The following is a 13138-nucleotide window of genomic DNA, read 5'->3' as shown; positions in this document are numbered from 1 at the left end:
GTACAGCTAATCCCTATGGCAGAAAGTGAAGCCTCTTGATGAAAGTGAAAGAGGAGAGTGAAAAAGTTGGCTTAAGCTCAACATTCAGAAAACTAAGATCATGGCATCTGGTCCCATCACTTCATGGGAAACAGATGGGGAAACAGTGGAAACAGTGTCAGACTTTATTTTTTGGGGGGCTACAGAATCACTGCAAATGGTGACTGCAGCCATGAAATTAACAGACACTTACTCCTTGGAAGGAAAGTTATGACCAACCTAGATAGCATATTGAAAAGCAGAGACATTACTTTGCCAACAAAGGTCCATCTAGTCAAGGCTATGGTTTTTCTAGTGGTCATGTATGGATGTGAGAGTTGGACTGTGAAAAAAGCTGAGCACTGAAGAATTGATGCTTTTGAACTGTGGAGTTGGAGAAGACTCTTGAGAGTCCCTTGGACTGCAAGGAGATCCAACCAGTCCATTCTAAAGGAGATCAGTCCTGGGTGTTCATTGGAAGGACTGATGCTAAAGCTGAAACTCCAGTACTTTGGCCACCTCATGCGAAGAGTTGACTCATTGGAAAAGACCCTGATGCTGGGAGGGATTGGGGGCAGGAGGAAAAGGGGACGACAGAGGATGAGATGGCTGGATGGCATCACCGACTCGACGGACGTGAGTTTGGGTGAACTCCGGGAATTGGTAATGGACAGGGAGGCCTGGTGTGCTGTGATTCATGGGGTCGCAAAGAGTTGGACACGACTGAGCAACTGAACTGAACTGAATAACAAAGAATTTTGGAAACTACCTTTGTGAACACAAATAATCAAGCCACAAAATCTCCATTCTTCCAGTCCACCAGCCTTTGTATATTACAGAGGCAGCATCTCTGGGCACCAGGCCTCTCGGGTGTGGGTGAGCAGGAGTGGTACCATACTGACGGTCTCCTCTTCCTCCCCAGGTACATCTTTATTTTTTTTTAAGTTCAGTCCCTATACTTTTTTATTTATGTATATATTTATTTATTTCTGGTTGCACTGGGTCTTCATTGCTGCACATGGGTTTTATCTAGTTACAAGAACAGGGTCTCCTCTCTAGTTGCAGTGTGCGGGCTTCTTCTTGCCGAGGCTTCTCTTGTGGAGCACGTGTCTAGGCATACAGGCTTCAGTAGCTGCAGCACATGGGCCTAGCAGCTGTGGTGCACAGGCTTAGTTGCTCCAGGGCACGTGGGATCTTCCTGGACCAGGGACTGAACCCGTGTCCTCTGCATTGGCAGGTAGATGTTCACCCACTGTACCATCAGGGAAGTCCCATATTCTTGATCAGGTTCAAAGTATATTCCAAGGTATTTGTGGAGTAATACACTATTGATGCAGAAATTTTATCTTTTCTCTCTCTGACAGGTTCAAAGGAAAGAACATTGCATCTTGAGTCCTAGAAGTTAACATAAGTCTAATAACTTCCCCCTTAGTTAGTTAGTTAGTTCAGTCACTCAGTCGTGTCCGACTCTTTGCGACCCCATGAATCACAGCACACCAGGCCTCCCTGTCCATCACCAACTCCCGGAGTTCACTCAAACTCATGTCCATCGAGTCGGTAATGTCATCCAGCCATCTCATCCTCTGTCATCCCCTTCTCCTCCTGCCCCCAATACCTCCCAGCATCAGAGTCTTTTCCAATGAGTCAACTCTTTGCATGAGGTGGCCAAAGTACTGGAGTTTCAGCTTTAGCATGATCCCTTCCAAAGAACACCCAGGGCTGATCTCCTTTAGAATGGACTGGTTGGATGTCCTTGCAGTCCAAGGGACTCTAAAGAGTCTTCTCCAACACCACAGTTCAAAAGCATCAATTCTTCGGCGCTCAGCTTTCTTCACAGTCCAACTCTCACATCCATAAATGACCACTGGAAAAACCATAGCCTTGACTAGATGGACCTTTGTTGGCAAAGTAATGTCTCTGCTTTTTAATATGCTATCTAGGTTGGTCATAACTTTTTTTCCCTCCTGAACTACATTCACATTTATGCAGCATTTTCGATGTTATATTTTATATTCTACTTTGTAACATGTACATGTCATATTTGATACTAGTTTGTAAGTTGCTTTCCAAGGTCAGGGCCATTGCAAACTTGATTTTCTACCATCACCCAGCACAGAGTTTTAGGTACTAATGGTTTATCAGTTGTGTCTTTAGCTTTTTGGTACAAACCACAGGATGTGTGCTCAGTAATTTGAATTGTCCCTCTAAACTAATCAGTAAGGTAAGTGTCCTTGTTGCTTCTCAAAATTGATGGTTAAGACGCCAAGGGAGTCAAAGCAGTAGATTATGTTTTAAGTCAAGAAGCAGTTCTTTCATGTCTATAAAGAATCAATACCATTATCCCTTCTGTAAACAATACCTTAGGTTTTAAATTATTTAAATGTTGGTGTTCTGAGTCATTATTGTTCACTGGTATTATCTGATGTTCTAATGTGACAGTGAAGCCTGTTAAACCTTACATGTCTGGCTTAATGGCAAGCATGTGAAGAGGGTTCTTTTTGGATCGACTCTAACAATTTACCATTTTTACACTTTAAATTTAATTCAGTGGCAGTGTAGAGCCAACTAAGATCTGATAGCAAGAACAAAATCTTTGTTTCCTTTATTACAATTATTTTTGACCCCGGCCCCTCCTGGGTCCTGGTCGGGGGTGGGATGGTGGGATGGTGTAGTTTGGACATGGGGAGCTCGTAACTGGGGTCGTAGATGCTCCTTCGAGAGAAGCCACCACTCTGAGGAGTGTCACATTCACTCTGCATTTTGTTTCCAGTGCCTGGGAGGTGGAAGCTTCCAGGATGCCTTTGGCCACATCCCCAGTCCTGGAGGACTGATAGAAAAGGGAACTTACCTTTGCAGCTTCAGTAAATCTGTTCCTGGGAAGAGTGACTTGGAAGCAACCGGGTACCTGGTAAGTTTCTTCTTGAGATTGTTTAACTGAGTCACACACACACACAAAATAGGTCATGCAGTAAATCATGCTCTTTATCAGAAACGAAACCAGAATATTAGGCTCTAATCACAAAAAAGAGTGAACTTTGATTCTGAAAATAGAGAAGTTGTCCATTGATTTCATTCAACACTCACAGCAGATCCTAAATCAATATAGCACTGCTTTTCCTTGAAACATTTCTGTCATCATCTCAGTCATCATAAAACCTAGCTCCCACGGGTCTTCTGTCTTGAGCAGGCACTTGGCTAAGAGATGAACCCCACAACAGACCACACTGGTTTCCTCATTTTGCAGAAGGTGAAATCATGGCACACAGAGGTTACGTTGCACAGCTAGAAGAGCTGCACCTGGGCTCAGATCTGGCCCTGGCTTGGTCATGTCAGCTGCAGCACAGTATTGCCTCCCAGGCAGAAGTGAGGCAGGTAAGCACAGGCCTTACAGGTACTGCGACACCGCAGCTGGTGGAGCTAGGACCGTGTCCAGTCTACTCCCAGCCCGAGGTCACCTCCAGCACTTGCTGTGCTTGGAGGTCCCCACCAGGTTCGCTCCAAAGTGCTCACAGTCCTCGCTCTGGTCTAGTTTTTTGCCCAGGTGATTGTGGGAAGCTGTTTAACTCCTCCCTGGTCTCAGGTGAGTGAGTGAGTGAGTGAGCATGCTACCTCTGGAGGAGGGCATGACCACCCGCTCCAGGATTCTTGCCTGGAGAACCCCATGGACAGAGGAGCCTCAGTTTCCTAATTGCTAGTGTAACAAATGACCACAAACTCAGGGGCTCAAAACAGCACACAAGGACTTGCTGGTGGGCCAGTGGCTAAAACTCTGCACTTCCATTGCAGGGGACCTGATCCCCAGTCAGGGAACTAGATCCCACATGCCTCAACTAAGACCCGGCACCGCCAAATAAATAAAAATAAACAAATATTAAAAAACCCAAACAGCACACATTTCAGTCTTGCAGTTCTGGAATTAGACGTCCAGAGTGGGTCTCACGGGGCTAAAACCAAGGGCTTGGCAGGGCTGGTTCCTGCTGAGGGTCCTGGAGAACCTGGTCCTTCCCATTCCCCTCCGCTCCGGGCCCCTCTCTCTCCACAGCTGGGATGTAGCCCCTTCTCTCTGGTTTCTCTCCCCCGAGGGCCCCTGTAGTCACACTGCTTCTCAGGACAACCTTGCCATCTCACCACTCTTAATACAATCACACTGATGCAGTCCTTTCTGCCATTAGGTTCGCGCTCACAGGCTCCAGGGATCAGGGCTGGGGCACGACTCTGCTCATTGTAAGGTGTGTAGGAGTGAGCGTGCGGAGTCGCTTCAGTCGTATCTGACTCTGTGCGACCCCATGGATTGTAGCCCGCCAGGCTCCTCTGTCCCTGGGATTCTCCAGGCAAGAATCCTGGAGTGAGCCTGCCACACCTTCCTCCAGGGGATCTTCTTGACCTAGGAATCGAACCTGCATCTCTTATGTCTCCTGCACTGGCAGGCATGTTCTTTACCACAGCGCCACCTGGGAAGCCCATGTAGGTAACTTAGGTCCACACAAAATCTACAAGGCTCTGCAAGGTTGGTTCATACCCAATTTCCTTGGTTTTTTTTGCTTTATGTTTTTGACTTTAAGTTCTTATTTTCCTCTCCTGCTAGAGCAGCTGATGGAGAATGAAAGAAATTAAAAAAGTAAATATTCAAGTGAGATATATTAATAGGTGAGCTTGGGTGTCTTTGCCCCCAAGATATGCACCCAGAGGAATAGCCTGGCCAGCTCTGGGCAGCCCCATCCCATAGAGGGGCAGAATATGACTTTTCTCTCATTTCCAAGTTTCGCACAGGTGAGATGCAGGTTTACTGTGTGGATTCTGTGGCTGAGGTGAGTCCTGTGAGCAGCTCCCCCTCGCTCCCTGCTCTGCCTGCACCCCACCTGCTCCGTCAGTGATGCCACACAAAGAACGAGCGCTAAGTCAGATGGACATCCTCGCCCCGTGCTAGGGAAGCATCTCCTTCAGTCCTGGACCCCTCAGTTCCTCTTGTCCCCACACAGCTTCTCACAGCACTCAGGAACAGAACCGAGTTTCTCTCCTGTCTCCTCCTACACTGCTGAAATGTGGGGCCAGCGCTGTCTTCTCTTCCTCATTCCGCCTTCCTGAGTCTATGGAAAATTACATTAGAACTGTGTGTGTGTGTTGGGGGGAAGACACATTTCCGAGATGGAAAAACAACTTGGTTCACACTTTGGAGGATGTGGCTTCGGGTGGTTCTCAACCCCGAGTCTTTCTTTCCTTTCAAATGCCTGCCTGCTGTTTCCTTGTGATCATTCAGTCCAGCTAAGAAAACCAGAGGCCACAGAAATAGGTTTATAAATAAAGACAACTCAGTGTGTCCATGTTTGTATGGCTATTGCTTTTATGTCCCATTTTCCCCTTCATGCAGGTGATTTCTCTGATGGAACTGTTCTCCTAGCTGGCTATGATGGTTTATTCCATGTGTCACACTTTCTGTGACAGATGGAATAAATGTGCCCAGAAACGTGCTCAAACACTGTTCTTGATGTTTCTGTGAAACTGTTTATGGGTGAGGGTAATGTTGAAATGGTCAGACCCTGAGTAAAGCAGGTTTCCACCCCCCAAATGTGGTGGGCCTCATCCAGTCAGTTGAAGTCCTGGATAGAGCAGTGACTGAGCTCCCTGGACCAAGAGGGAATTGTCCAGTAGACATCCTTGAGCGCCAGCTGCCCTGGCCTCCAGCCCACTGGCCTCCCCCAACCTGAGGGGGTTTACCAAGACTCCACAATCACAAATGAGTCAATTTCTTGAAATAAATTTCTCTCTCTCTATATATATATATATATATGTATATATATTGGAGATTCTGTTGGTTCTCTTTGGTTCTGTTTCTCTGGAGAACCCTGGCCTTTTTCTCAAACATTTAACCTGCTTTTGAAGACGGGACTGGGTGGCCCATTCTGAGCTGGGAGGGGCAGGAATGACAAGCACAGAGTCATTACTGGGCTCTGCGCTGTGATGAGGTAGGGGTGGGGCAGAGGACCTCCTGCCAGGTGGCCAGGCTGTGTCCACTGTGTCACTTCCCACCTGGGTGGGCATGTGTGGCTCATGTGACAGACTCTGTGAAGTGGTGTGAGCTGTTTCCAGCATGGTACCATAGGTACGGCTAGGTAGACGCACCATGATGAGGATAATTAGGAAAAAGTCAGCCAGGTTTTGCTCTAGAAAGTGTGCTGGAATTCCTTTGTGAGTTTCTTTGTGAATTGTGAATTCCTTCCTCACAATTCCTTTGTGAGGAATCAGGAGAGACCACTGTAGAAATGTCCCTGTCTTGACTGTATTGCAAAAAGGAGCATTTCTGGTCACAAAAAATTGTTTAATAGGTTTGACCTTATACACAGGGAATTAAGCATTTAATGGACTGGCTGTTACATTACCTCATGTGAACTTGCTTGAGGTTTCATAATTCTTCCTTGATAAAGGTAAGCTTTCATAATTCACAGCTGAGATTTTTTTTGGAGAAATTTTTATTTTATTAAACTTTTATTTATTTAATTTTGGGCATGCTGTGTGGCATGTGGGATCTTGGCTTTCCAACCAGCAATCCAATCCATGCCCCATGCAGTGGGAGCACAGAGTCCTAACCACTGGACTCCCAGGGAATCCCCTTAGAGACATCTTTAAATAAAAATCTTTCATGAATGAATATTTGGAATGTTACCATAGGGTCTCAATGTATGTTAAGAGATTAACATTACTAACTCAACACAAAAAATAAATCCAAATAAAAAATAGGAAAAGGAGCTGACGGCATTTCTCTAAAAAAGAGACACAAGTGGCCAAAAAGGCCATGAAGAGGTGCTGGACATCTCTAATCACTGGGGAAATGTAAATCAAACCCATAGTGAGATACCACTTACACATGTCAGAATGGCTATTACCAAAAACAACAACAACAAAAAACTTAAAGCAGAAAATAACAAGTGTTGTGAAGATGTGGAGATTGGAACAGTTACACTCTTGGTGGGCATGAAATCAGTACAGCACCATAAAGACAGAATGATAGCTTCTCAAGAATTAAATATACAATTACTATGTGATCCAGCAAGTCCACTTATGGGTATTTATCCAAAGCAATGTTAAGCAGAGACTCAAGCAGATGTTCATAGCACTACTCACAATAGCTGAAACATGGATGGTTTAGTGGCTAAGCTGTGCCCAAATCTTCCAGTCCCATGGACTGTCACCCACCAGGCTCCTCTGTCCATGGGATTTCCCAGACAAGAATACTACAGTGGGTTGCCATGCCCTTCTCCAGGGGATCTTTCCAACCCAGGGACTGAACTTGAGTCTCTTGTATCTCCTGCATTGCAGGCAGATTCTTTACTGACTGAGCCACCAGGGAAGCCCGCTAAAACATGGAAGCCACCCTGTGTCTACTGGCAGATGAATAGAGAAGCAAAACTGGGTAGAAACATACAGTGGAATATTATTTGGCTTTGAAAAAGAAGGAAATTCTGACACATGTTACAACACAGATGAAGACTTTACGTTAAGTGAAAAAAGCCAGTCACAAAAAGACAATGTATGAATCCATGAGGAATCATTACATGAGGTCCCTAGAGAATCAAGTAATAGAGACAGAAAGTAGGATGGTGGGGTCCAGGGTCTGGGGATAAGGGGGAACAGGGAGTTGTTGAGTAATAGGGACAGACTTTCAGTTTGGGAAGCTGAGAAAGTTCTGGTGATAACGGTGGTGATGGTTTACAACAATGTGAATTAGTGCCACTGAGTGCACACTTAAAATTGATTAAAATGGTAAACTTTATGTTATGTATATTTTACCAAGATAATAAAAAGACATTATTTCTTTCAATCTTAACCTCCTCATCCTGATGTTGTATTTTTTTTTTTTCAGACTCGGACAACGTCATACTTTCAGTTCCTGAAAGCAGCTTCATAAATTGACTATACAGGATGATTTCCCAATGTGTTAATTATCTCTGCTAAAAATACAGCTGTGCACCGGGAATGTTTTCCAGGAAGTCTAAGAATCCTAGATCGAAGTTGTGTTTTATGGTCCCTGAGAAATAATGGCCTTGTTCAAAGTTTCAGGGAGGCAGCATTGAGCATTTAGCCCTGTGTGCATGGCTTTAGGGTTTCGAACCATGAGCCCTGGCTGCTACACTGCCCACATACCCTAGACATGAGGGCACAAGGCTCTCTTATTTACTCTCATGTACCCTCGGAAGCCTAAAATCAATTTTTGGTGAATAAGTTATTGAATGTCTTTTCCACTTCACTTCTGGGTGGATTAATCTTGGAGACATTAAATTCTTTCTTTCGGATACTGAATCCGTGTTCTGGGTCCTCACTGATATCTGTGTTCAGATACTGAATCTGTGTTCTGTTGCGCTTCTGGGCTGTGTGCTGGGACCTGGTGACTCCAGCCTTACCCCAGAGGGCTGGCAGCTTAGCCCTCGAGGCTCCAGGTGGAGCCTTGACCTTGGAGTCCGGCCTCCAGAGCTCCAGAAGTCTATGTCTGTAGTTTGTAAGCCTCCCAGTCTGTGTTCTGTCACAGCAGGCTGCTCGGAACCCAGGCACTGCCACATTCTCCATGGCCCAACCTCCCCCAGCTGTCGGTAAGAGGGATGAACACTAGAGTTTGCTCCTTTGAGAGCTTCTCACTCCATCAAATGAGGTGATTTCCAGCAGCACCTGCCCTGTGCAGCCCTGGACACACCCGAGCTCCTGGGTACCGAGCTCCATGCACTGTGACCCCTTGTACTGATGTAGATGAAACTGTAGCATTGGTGGTTATAACTGGTTCATATGATCCACGCTGACTTTTGAAAGTCTCACACTAACGCAAACCAGTAGTCACGTATGGATGTGAGAGTTAAACCATAGAGAAAGCTGAGCCGAAGAATTGATGCTTTTGAACTGCGGTGTTAGAGAAAACTCTTGAGAGTCCCTTGGACTGCAAGGAGTCCATCCTAAAGGAAATCGGTCCTGAATATCCATTGGAAGGACTGATGCTGAAGCGGAAACTCCAATACTCTGGCCACCTGATATGAAGAACTGACTCATTGGAAAAGACCCTGATGCTGGGAAAGATCGAAGGTAGGAGGAGAAGGGGACGACAGAGGATGAGATGGTTGGATGGCATTACTGACTCAGTGGACATGAGTTTGAGTAAGCTCTGAGAGTTGGTGATGGACAGGGAAGCCTGGCGTGCTGCAGTCCATGGGGTCGCAAAGAGTTGGACCTGACTGAGCAACCGAAACTGAATTGAGCTGAGTACAGACCTTGCCCTTTCATGCTAGAGGGCAGGCAGCTCTGGAGGCAAACTATGACCCCTTGCATCCTTTTATTCCATGTCACTCCTGTAGCACAGGGAATCACGTGCTGTGGTGAAGGCCTCCTCATGTCCAGTGTTGTTGGATGAATAATGCACCTTGGGCACTTTTGCTTGTGTCACCCTGACATTTCCTGGATGCGCAGACTTGCACGAGACCACCAGAGGGAGCATGGCGCTGGACCACACACGCACTCACGCACAGCCTGGTCCCATTCATCCCGTCCTCCACAGGAGGATGCCCTCTGACCCTGCCAGCTGTGTCCAGCATGAAGGGCTCATCAGGAAAATGCAAGTGAACAAGGGACAGAAGCAGGCAGGCTCCTGGGCTGACAGCATCCCTCTGGCCAGCACAAATCAGGAGCACCAGCAACAGATTGTTCTTTTCTCCAAGGAAGCAAAAGAGACCAACACCATTAATTGTCATGGAAATGCAAACTTTTCCTGCCTGGGAGCAGTGGTTGATGCTGCCCCAGGTGGAGAACAGCATACCCACTGCCCACTGCTGGGAATCGCAGGGTTCACCCAGGGAATCACTGGGTCACCAGACCTCCTCTGACCTGTTACCACCCCTTGACCTGGTCCAGTGAGAACATGGCTCCCCTCATCCCAAGCCTGGGTACCCAGGTCTGGCTGGGTCTCAGCTGGTTGGGTCCATCATGGCCCTGAGGTTCCCCCCACCTTGGCCGGGTGACACGCGGGACATGTGTTCTGTGCGGAGTGAGTCCTGCTGAGAGCTGAGTGGGCAGGCCATCCCCTCCCACATGCCAGCCACACAAGAGGGCTAAGACAGAGCCCAGACTGAGCAGGTCAGGGCCTCGCCAGGAGCAGGGCACAGAGCTGGGCTGAGAGTACCACAGGACCAAAGCTCTGGCTGGGTCACCCTCCCAAGTTTCTTACTCAGTCTGGGACTCAGTTTAGTTATTGGTTAGGAAGAAACCCCCTTCCACAGGCAGGATGCTGAGCCGGGCAGCCCTGGACCTGCCCTGTCTTCATAACCCTAAACGGCATCTTTCCAACTGCCTCTCGCTCACAATCACTTGCTCTCTGGGTCCAAGTGTAATTCTTTGTCTTCCAAATGTTACTTATTTATTTATTTTTGATAGATAAGAATTGTGCCTATTTAAGGTGTATGATGTGGTGGTTTGATACACGTACATTGTGAAATGATCGCCACAATCAAGCTAATTAACACACATTAACACATCCATCACCTTCCATAATTATGGCTTTATTTTCTTTTTGCGGTGAGAACACTTAAGATCCACTCTTCCACGCTTTTAGAAAATTTCAAGTATACAATGCACTACTGCTAGCATACTATTGACCATGGGATTTTTGCAGAAACCAAAACCTGTGAGCTAATATGTCTCCGATCAGTAGTGTGTTAACTAGAGTCTCAACTGTGGTTCAACCCCGGGGCTTATGCACCCGATGATGGAAGTGAGTGCCCTTTGACCACCACCCCTCCACTCTCTACTCTTGGAGTTTGATTTTCTTTTTTTTTTTAGATCCCACAGGCTAAACCACACTCTCTGAAAGGTGATTATCTGCTTAAAAAAGAGAAGAATAAAAAATAAGGATATCATGTGTCAGAAAACCTATACAAACAAGGGGCTGGGATCCAGTGGACTCCTGGACTCTGGAGGACACTCTTGGGTCTTCGCCACGACCGTCTAGCAGGAGGGTGGCTCTTTCCTTGCCCACGTGGGTTCTCCTAGCATCTCCTCCAGAAAGCTTAGAGCCTTTCCTGAGCGACACAGGGACTCCAGGGCAGGCTGGGGACTCTAATCCACATGGTCGGTAGCACTGATTTCCTGGGATTGCCTGTGTCCTTCTGCGTCCAATAGATGGCGGGGAGCTGCCTGAAGCTGACCCTCAGAGAAATGATGTAGCACCCAGGTAACTCTGAGAAAACTGGAGGAGCAAGAACCCTGTGGTGCCAGAGAGCAGAAGCTTTACCCGTGAGAGGGCGGGGTAGGGGCAGCAAAGCCTGGATGGAGTGACTGACACCAAGCCGGGCCCAGCGGAGCTCCTGGCACAAGGCCTCTGTGTCCCCCCTTTCTGTGATTACAGGGAGCAGCCTTTATTCAGCCTCCACGACCTTCCCTGAGTCCCAGTGGGGAGATTCAAGCAGTTGTTAACTAGGAAAAGGAGGGGAGGTGAGACCAGGCAGAAGCAGTCAAGAGCAGCCTTGGGGCAGGGTCCCGGTTTCCCATCAATGGATACATACAACCATGTCTTTGAGCTCTTTTGCTCAAGACTAAAAACCCTCTAGGTGGCAGAAATTAATGATGGTATGGCTGCCCACAAGCATGGAGACCCCAGACCAGCTGACCTGAAGGTTGACAATGCTGACCCCCCTCACCACCCACCCATCAGAAAAATGTCCGTGGACTGGTCATGCCCTCTTTAAACAATTACCATAAAACTTCTTGCTATCTCCCCAAGTTGGGATATTTGGTTTTGAAGGCCTGAGCCCACCCTGTCTCCCTGTGCCTGGCAAAGCAGTAAAGCTATCCTTTCCTACTTCATCCAAAACTCTGTCCCTGAGATTTGATTTGGCATCTGTACAGACAAGCCAAGCTTTCGGCATCATGACCGAAAGGGAGTAGGGTCTGTGTGCTGCCTGGTGAGCAGAGGGTGGAGGGCAGGATGAGCTGGGAATGATCGTCACGGTCCCTGCCCTGATTTCAGATGGCCCGGGGATCGCGTCCCCATCTGCCAAGGGGCTAGAAACCATCCCACCTCAGAGGCTGTTCCGAGGATTAGGTGAGTTCATATTTGCAGAGGGCTTAAAACAGTGGCTGGCAAGCAGTATACACAATAGAAAGGTTTACTCAATGTAGAAAATAATGAAAATCAATGACCTGTATATTGAAAATCCCAAAGAATCCACTAAAAATTGTGAGAAGTAATAAATGAGTTCAGCCAGGTTGCAGGATAGAAGATCAATATTTAAAAATCAATTGTGTTTCTATGAACTTGTAATGAACATCCTGAAAATGAAATTAAGGAAACAACTCCACTCACAATAGCCTGAAAAAGAATAAAATACTAGGAATAAATTTAACAAAAGATTTACAAGGCAGATGCTTTGAAAACTACCAATGTTGAAAGAAACTCCAGAAAATCTAAGTACGGACATATCTCATTTTATCCAGCTTTGCTTCATTGTGTTTTTCATAAACTGAAGGTTTGTCTCAGCTCTGCATCCAGCAAGTCTAACGGCACGTTTTCTCAACAGCATTTGCTCACTTCATATTTCTGTGTCACATTTTGGTGGTTTCAACTGTTTTTCTTTGCTATGGGATCTGTGATCTGTGGTCTTTGATGTTACTCCTATGACTTGCTGAAGTCTCAGATGATGGTTAGCATTTTTTGAATAATAACATTATTTAAGGCATGTATGTTATTTTTTTTGACATAATGCTATTGTACACTTAATAGACTACAGTATAAACTAGACTTTTATATGCACTGCTGCTGCTGCTGCTAAGTCACTTCAGTCGTGTCCGACTCTGTGCGACCCCATAGATGGCAGCCCACCAGGCTCCCCCGTCCCCGGGATTCTCCAGGCAAGAACACTGGAGTGGGTTGCCATTTCCTTCTCCAATGCATGAAAGTGAAAAGTGAAAGTGAAGTCACTCAGTCATGTCCGACTCCCAGCGACCCCATGGACTACAGCCTACCAGGCTCCTCTGTCCGTGGGATTTTCCAGGCAAGAGTACTGGAGTGGGGTGCCATTGCCTTCTCCTTTATATGCAGTAGGAAGCCCCACATTTTTTATGACTTACTTTATTGGGCTTCCCTGATGACTCA

At 46.7% G+C, this 13138-nt stretch overlaps 1 long non-coding RNA gene across 12 annotated transcripts in view; it reads left to right on the top strand.

Moving 5' to 3' along the window:
* Window positions 1–8313, top strand: part of LOC102400860 — a 29848-nt gene extending 21535 nt beyond the window's left edge. For 10 of the 12 annotated variants that reach the window (XR_006544540.2, XR_006544536.2, XR_006544535.2 and 7 more), the window contains 3 exons: window positions 2789–2926; window positions 3263–3390; window positions 7877–8313. This is a non-coding gene — a long non-coding RNA (uncharacterized LOC102400860). Of the gene's footprint in view, window positions 1–688; window positions 941–1897; window positions 2240–2788; window positions 2927–3262; window positions 3391–7876 lie in introns of those variants that run through there. The other 2 variants (XR_003103135.3, XR_006544543.2) reach the window with 2 other exon arrangements.
* Window positions 8314–13138: the final 4825 nt, after the last annotated feature.

This window comes from Bubalus bubalis, chromosome 14 (genome assembly GCF_019923935.1).
Source record: "Bubalus bubalis isolate 160015118507 breed Murrah chromosome 14, NDDB_SH_1, whole genome shotgun sequence".
Classification (NCBI taxonomy): domain Eukaryota; kingdom Metazoa; phylum Chordata; class Mammalia; order Artiodactyla; family Bovidae; genus Bubalus; species Bubalus bubalis.
Note: the sequence above shows the minus strand (reverse complement) of the source record. Positions and strands in the feature narration are given on the sequence as shown.